The 7,726-nt window shown below is 37.4% G+C and overlaps 1 long non-coding RNA gene across 1 annotated transcript; it reads left to right on the forward strand.

The window, feature by feature from the left end:
* Positions 1–92: 92 nt before the first annotated feature.
* LOC139980039 (uncharacterized) lies at positions 93–6,337 on the forward strand. Its single transcript, XR_011797433.1, has 3 exons — positions 93–318; positions 3,813–3,917; positions 4,655–6,337. It is a non-coding gene; the product is annotated as an uncharacterized lncRNA (long non-coding RNA).
* The last annotated feature ends 1,389 nt before the right edge of the window (positions 6,338–7,726 follow it).

Here is a 7,726-nt window from a genome sequence, read left to right on the forward strand (position 1 = left end):
ACCAAGCTATGTTTCCGTCGCAACTTCTGTTCGCTAACTTCTACAATATAAACAAAGCCAATTTAAATGCCCAACGGTCGTCAATGTATGATGCAGAAGGTGTAATATCTTTGATGTTATTACAGTAGCACACACGTCGTAAAGGACCCCTGAGTAACCTTATCGGAAGACCGATAATATTCGAAATGAAAGATACCAGAAAACATCATAAGAGTCAGTTTAATCAAAGCAGAAGTACTAATCAGAAGCTCAGATGGATTATTTCCACAGAAGCAAATGAAACCAGAAGCACAACAAAAGATTGCCAGTTCTTTTTCGGTAGGCTACATTTTTAAGTTCTACATACTGTATCAAACACTAGAGCCAGGCCAACTATCACACGTAGTTAAATACTTGTTGTAGGCAGGTCTATGTGGCACACTCACTGTAGTAGCCAAATTTGCGTATTTCTTGAATTTTCTTCAATAATCAGTTTCACCATGCCAAGCCTATCTGGTTATGTCTTTGGATAGAGATTATCAGTGCTGCGAGGATTTCGGAAGGTAACTAGAGTAACCCTAGTTGAAAAGTCTGAATACCATGTTCATTAATGTTGCTGTGATAGCCAAGTACAATATCAGTTTAGCACGATTTTCTGCTTCCAATATCATTGCCAAATCAACCTAAAGGCCCTGTCACATCTCACGGGATTGCAATAACGGAGGGGGAATGAAGACAAAAAATGGCCCTCCGTTGATGTAGCATGGTGACTTCGAAGTTCGGACACTTAAGACTTAAAACACCCCAAAACTAAATCTTCTGGTCTAAATCACCAGAAAATATACTTCATATGGTGGGAGAATTGTGTTATAGCACGATACACGGCCAAACTTTCTTTCCTGAAAACTGTTTTCACGTTGTTTTCCAAGAAGATTCTTCGTGATTGTGGAACTGGTATTTCTTTGCTAGAGTATTGCGAAGTTCGGACACGCAACCCACAGTGTGGCGCTGGTGATAAAATTGGTGGCGCAGTTGCTCTTTCAGTAATTATAACAGACTTCATAGATCTTCGTCATTTTATTGACAAATATGAAAGTAATTTCTTGCACACGGGTCATTTTGGAGAGAAAATAACTGTAGCTTCGTACTTTTTGGTGAAATTTGGCTCTTCCTGTAGGTTTTCATGGTGAAATCGTGTATTTCTTAGGGTGTCCGAACTTCGCAGTATGCCAAACTTCGCAATACTGACTATACTGTACGTTAGTATCCGTGTAGTCTGCAGTTCTCCTCCGTCTTTCTACGTAAACAGGAAGGTCCAGTTTGTCCGGCGTCGATTTTGAACATGCACAAAACTTGGAACGGACATCCACCGAAAAATGTCTCCGTTATTTATTCATCACTAATCCGTTAAGCTTTGGTTTTATCAGTTTCTCATGCGTTTTGTTCGTCCTGTATGTGTTTGTCATACCGTACTTCTCCATTCGTCTCTGGTTAATATTGCTATTGCTCACCGGATCATTAACGGACAAAGAACGGATGAAACGTAGAAGTGCAGTACCTATACCGTATCTTCGACGGACTCTAACGTAGAAATAACAGAAGTGTAAAGGAATATAACTGACAATGGACAGATAGGTAACGTACGTTACACAGGAGAAAGGGAAGAACTCAGGCCAGGAAAGTATAACAGACGGGCATACAGTAGAACGAAGATGCAGCATACATCCATCTTGTTCACTCCATGCCTCCCACGCCTCATTCTGCTCCTATAACCTCTACCGTCAACACCTACATCACGGACCCTTCAGAAAGATTGAAGCTTCAGACCACAGTGTCAGTATTTCAAGCACAGATGCTTATCATTGAAGCCAACATCAAGAACTATGAACAAGTCAAGAAGAGAAGGAAGAGACGTGCTCGGCGTAAATGCTAGTCTAGGGCCTGGCTTGGTCCATAGAGTAGACGGCAGTTTGGTCTTTACCACCAACTTATGCAGGAGCTGCGATTGGAAGGCCAAAAATCTTTCATCAACTTCATGAGGATGCCCCCTGAAATGTTTGACAAGATGCTGCAGCGGGTGCGCCCACATATCACAAAGTAGTACAAGTTCTTCAGGGCAACGATTGAACCTGGGATGAAATTAGCCAACACACTGAGACATCTGGGCAGGGACCTAACTAAGGCCTGATGATTGGGGGGGGGGGGGGTGTAGTGGCTGAAAATATAACTGGATAGGTTTTGAAGCCAGAAAATTTCAACTGCTGCCTTGTACCCCCCCCAACCCCCGTGCTACTCGTCAACAATGCGGTCAGTGTCAATCAGACACCCAATCGTTCGCGACTGCACTTTTGTTCCGAACTCTTTTCGATACATTTGTACCCACTGGCACTCACTTCACAAACTTATTAGCCCCCCAACCCCCAACAAAATATTTTTGTAAAAATTCGGTCAATATGCTGATAACTTTTCGGGAACCTACTGAAAGAAAGATAATTTGCAATGTAATTTTCAGTAGTTAAACTTATGTTATTATTACCATTGATATTGTAACGACTACCCGAATAATTATAACCAATATGGAAGGGTAATAACAAGGAAACTGATTGTGTGTTATTAGCATGCGATGTAAAAACCAATGCATGCCTAAAAATTTTGTTTATATTTTTTATAAGTTGTTACAGCCCCCCCCCCCCAAAATCAAATTGGGCTCCTACGTCTATGACGGTAGTTCTATTACGCATTTTTTTGGAGTATCCAAAATCATACAAAGTTTTGTATGGTGGAGTGTAAGAATCGCGAGATACTATTTCACATATTGGCAAGGAAAACGTGGTAAATATGACAGATTAAAGGTCAATTTTGACCAAACTTTTTCCATTTTCAGGTCATTCACAATCATATGAATATGTCTAGATAAACTAGAGTGTGACAGTTGGAAATTCCGACTGTCGCACTCCAAATTTTCCGACTATCGTCATTTTTACCAAGTTTGGGGGGTGAGACATTCCCACACCCCCCTCTAGCGTCGTCCCTGCATCTGGGTCCCAGTACAGCAATATGTGGTTCGTTGGCGTGTACCCCACATCTCCGTCCTAGTTCGAGAGGTAAAAACATTTTGTGAGCTTGAAGGGTTCTGATTTTGAGGCACTCCGGAGGCCCAGGTTTTAGACTGTTTCTTCTCCGTTACTAGTCTGGTATGTCTGTTACTTTTCCAGTACTCCTACGTTTGGATGTTCTTTATTCGTTAATTGTCAGTTGTTATTTCCGTTACTATCCCCCGTTGGTGTTTGTTAGTTTATTTGTTGTTTCCATTGTTCGTCCGTTGCTGTCCGTCCCTTGTACGTTTGTGATCCGTTTTCACTTTTAAACTTCCGGTACGTAGCAACCCCCAGATGCACGCGCGACACCTATTGCCAACGGAAATATCCGGATGACAGTTTTTCTCGCGTACTCTTGTCCTTTCGTGCAATCTGGTGAGATGTGACAGGGCCTTAAATGAAATGTTGATTATTTAATTGACCAACACAAGACATTTCACACAAAGCAAACTAGGTGTGCTTTTGCTTGCTTTAAGTTTGTTGGCAAATGGATTGTCAGATGAGAAGTCTAGAAAATGCCAATGGAGTTGGAATTGGGCGTGACTATAGCACCATACAATTTGTCAATATTTTGAAACGAAAAATCTCATAAAGGAACAACCCCAATGCTCATTGACAGTAGTTCTAAGCATATTTAAATGGCATTTGTATTTATGTAATACACTTATCCATTTCAATACACACATTTCAACATTTTTCCAGTAAGATAATTTATAATGTTTGATTACTTTTCAGAAAGTGGCATCTCTAGAATGAATCAAAATGCAATTTCAACCAGGAAAAGAAACATGAGGCAGACCAATCTATGGAGGTATTTTAGAAGAAAACCAAGGACTAGAGGTACAGTACATGTTCCTCGTTTTCAAATTTTAAAGTCACACAAAGTTTTCAAATATGCGTGGATGCATACTTGGTTTCGACATTAGCTGATTGCAGCTAATTGTGTTCAAATAAGTTAGTAAAACTAAGTGCATGAAATGTTCAGTATGATCTCTCCAAGTATTTCTTCTTCCCCTAAAAATGTGTACTTAGATGTTGATTAGCCTTATCAGTGAATGATAGTAAAATATTCTATATATCTGATAGGTACTGTACAGTATTCATCTTTGGTGAAATTATGAAACAAAGTCTTGATGTCTTTGAAAAGGAACAAAATTCAAGGTTTTCAAAACTTTTTGGACAGCAGTGCAACCAACTAACAATATATTTACTGTGTCAAAGATTCTTTGAGGTTTGAACAGCTTTTTGTGTTTGGATATCAATTTCATTCAAACTCCACCAGAATTTCTCAAACTTGAGTAAACTAAGATGCCCTCTGGAACTTATTCACCAAACAAAGGGTAATGCATTACAATGATGATTCCATTCAGTTTTCAGTAGATCGCCACCCAGTTAGTTACATTCAAATCTAGTTTGGAGGTTAATACCTGTGAGCTTTTGTGAAAGGCTAGCAAATTCCTTAAAAAGCCACAAATTTAGTGTAAAATGGTATAATTTATCACTGTTGATTCCACTAGTTAACTACATACCAGGATCATTCTCCTTAAAATAACAAGTTATTGTTTCCTTACTTATAGATCAAGTCATGAGTATCAAGGAACACTGTATGCAGGAAACCACCAACCACATAGAGGGTGAAGCGACGTCCATTGGTATACCTTCTTCAGATCTTCACCAGGGGTTGCTAGCAGCACTCCATAGCTTATGCCTGAAGTAATTTACAAAGTCTGTGAAGTGTGCTATTGTATCCAGGGTGTATTATACTTTAACTTCCCATATATATATATATTTTTTTTTTTGGAAGTTATCGATTCATATTCAATAGATCATGAAACAGAACTATTAATAACTTGTCCATTAATTTGCAAGGTGTCATTTGCTGCACAGTGAACTGACCCTTCTCTTGTTGAGACACTGAATCTTTCAAATTGACTTTTGAAATGATAGCGATATGAGATCTGTAAATTGTGTAATTTGAAAGCATGAAATGTGTTTTAAAAGTCAGGAATTGGTTGTAGTTGGTGTTTAGAGGACAATTGCTATTCTTAGAGCAAAATGCAGACATCCACAAAAATATCATAAGTTGCTACGGTGGCAGAGGCATTTCCCACCCTTATTTCATTTTCAAGACAGAAAACAACGAAATTCAATCATCTTATTACTACTGTATTTGTACCGATAGAATAGATTCTTACAATATTTTAACCACAATAAAACATGTTTTAAGAGTAGAAATTATGATACTTCTGTAGTTTTTCTGCATTGGATGTTCTTTGATTCCTTGTTAGTGATGGAAACCAATGGTTTGTGCAATAAAACATTGAGTTATTTATGTAAAACTTTTCTTATAAATTGCTTTATAAAGTAAATTAGATTAAACTGAATCTCAATTCCTAGTATCTTCATGTTAAACCAACTACTTAGGTCTATGCATTTTTAGTAATCAATGTTGCATCTAGGCCTATGTGAATGAATTAGGAAATAAAAAATATTATTGGAGATAGGAAACTTGTACATATAACATTTTGATATTGAGGGTGGTAAGAAAAAGAACGAAGAGGTTTGATGTAAGGCTCTGTTAGTTTTAAATGTAAGTTATTGCAAAATTTTACTTCATTTAATCAATGTATTTATTAAGTGTATTTTTTTTTTATGATTTCATTTCTTAACAATTTTAGTCATAGTTTACACCAGAGAGCTTCAACAGAGAGGTCAAACATCTGCAGTTGCCTCTGACTTCGAAAGCTGTTGTTAGCATTTACTTTGATTGGACTATGGTTACACCATTTATTTAATTTGAAGGTTTATTCCATTATTCTAAAAGCAGGATGTAAGACCATTACATTGGTCAAAAAAAAAAAAGAATTAGCAATATTTAGCAGAAGCTAATTCCATTCTGGAATTAGTGTTGATAAATTGTTTAAGTGCTAGCGTGTGTTTAGGAGCACTTAATTTTGGAAATTCCTGGCATTGAATGCAATTTTCTTAAAGAGGGATAGTCTTTATAGTACGATGCAGTGCTTGGGAAGAATATTCACACAAGATTTATCACAAGCTAAGGCATTTGTTAAGCCCCCCCCCCCCCCCCCATTTGACAACTTATGCACCTAGGAGATGTCACAACATTTTGCTCCTATTATGTTATTTTAAAATTACAAATTTTTAGGTGGTTTTCAGTAAACAGTTTCTGCCATATAATCTGCTACATAATCTGCAAAGTTGACATAAGACGGGCAAATAAATGTTCTCTTTCATTAAAACACTTGTTCTTTATTCTTTTTAACGTTGGCAATTAACATTTTGATCTAACAATTCAATGATGGAAGATAGATAGCCTTTAACTAAGCACTTTGCTCTGAAGTTATTATTTCACACTGAGAGTAGTCTTTAAAAGCATTTTATTTTCAGTTGATTTTGGATAAACTTATGAATCTCTTGATTAAAGAACAATTAAAACTCCAATGACAAAAAAAAAATGGAATTTTGAAAATTGAGAAAAAAGAAAAAATTGGAATCAAAAACAATTTTGAACAATACTCTTAACATTTTGGGTGTGTTTCACATTAAGCACAATAGCAAAATGTCCAGGGCAAAGAAATTCAGTCCAATTATTAATTTTTTTGTAACTTCTGTCAGGTTTGCAAAACAAATTGGCATACCTATAGATATTTGGATGATGTTCTAGCTATCAACCATCGATTATGTGATTTCTACAGAATATGGATTCCTGGAGGGGCATTAGGGAAACCAACGTTAAAAAAAAAAAAAAAAATTACATATTAATTGTGACAACAGTCAATTTCCAGAACATGAGATTTCAAAATTGAAAATGTTTAGATGCAACTTGCAAGGCCTGGGAAGTGCAATTTCCAGCGATCTGGGCAGCATTTTCTGCCAAACTTTTGGTGCACCCTACGTGCCAACCTATGGTGGTGCTCCGCTTAGATAGTGGGCCTAATCGTGAAAGGGTCCCCAAAATATACTGGCCCCCAACAAGCTAAATCCGTCCCTGATAGACTATATTGAATATGCCACCTTGAGGATCAATTCCAAAGTAATTAACACCCAACTTCACTGAATAATGGTTTCACTTCCTATTTAGAGTCTGTCCTTGCTTACCAAACATAAATACTGCCTCCTTTCCAAATTTGATACTTGCAAACTGAGGGCAGTGCCACTAATGGATTATTAAGTAGCCAATAACAGCCACTTGGTATCTCAGAGCTGTCTCTTGCATTCATGATCAACATTGCGCAAGCAGAAAATATTGTAGACCTCCCACAATGCAGGACATTGATTGAAAATGTATGAATAAACATACAACAAATGGCCTACTCTGCACTTCCAAAATTTGAAAGTATTTTTGTTTTGCTTGAAGCAATCACCAGTTGGATTTCATATTTACTAAATTTACATGACCACAACCAACTCTGTTCAAACGAGTCATTGGTGCAATAATCTGGGAAGGGGTAGCGGGAGGGGGACAATATGAGATGTTGGCACTAACATAAGGCTAGGTCCAATTGCTTAGTTCAACAACTTGTTTTGAACATGTCTTGAAGTATCAAACAGGCAGCTCTTTGTCAGATGTTCTAGAGAAGTTACTATAGAAACTGCAAAAGGATGTCACACTTGTGAATGTCTAGGGA

Source organism: Apostichopus japonicus, chromosome 14 (assembly GCF_037975245.1).
Source record: "Apostichopus japonicus isolate 1M-3 chromosome 14, ASM3797524v1, whole genome shotgun sequence".
Classification (NCBI taxonomy): Eukaryota; Metazoa; Echinodermata; class Holothuroidea; order Aspidochirotida; family Stichopodidae; genus Apostichopus; species Apostichopus japonicus.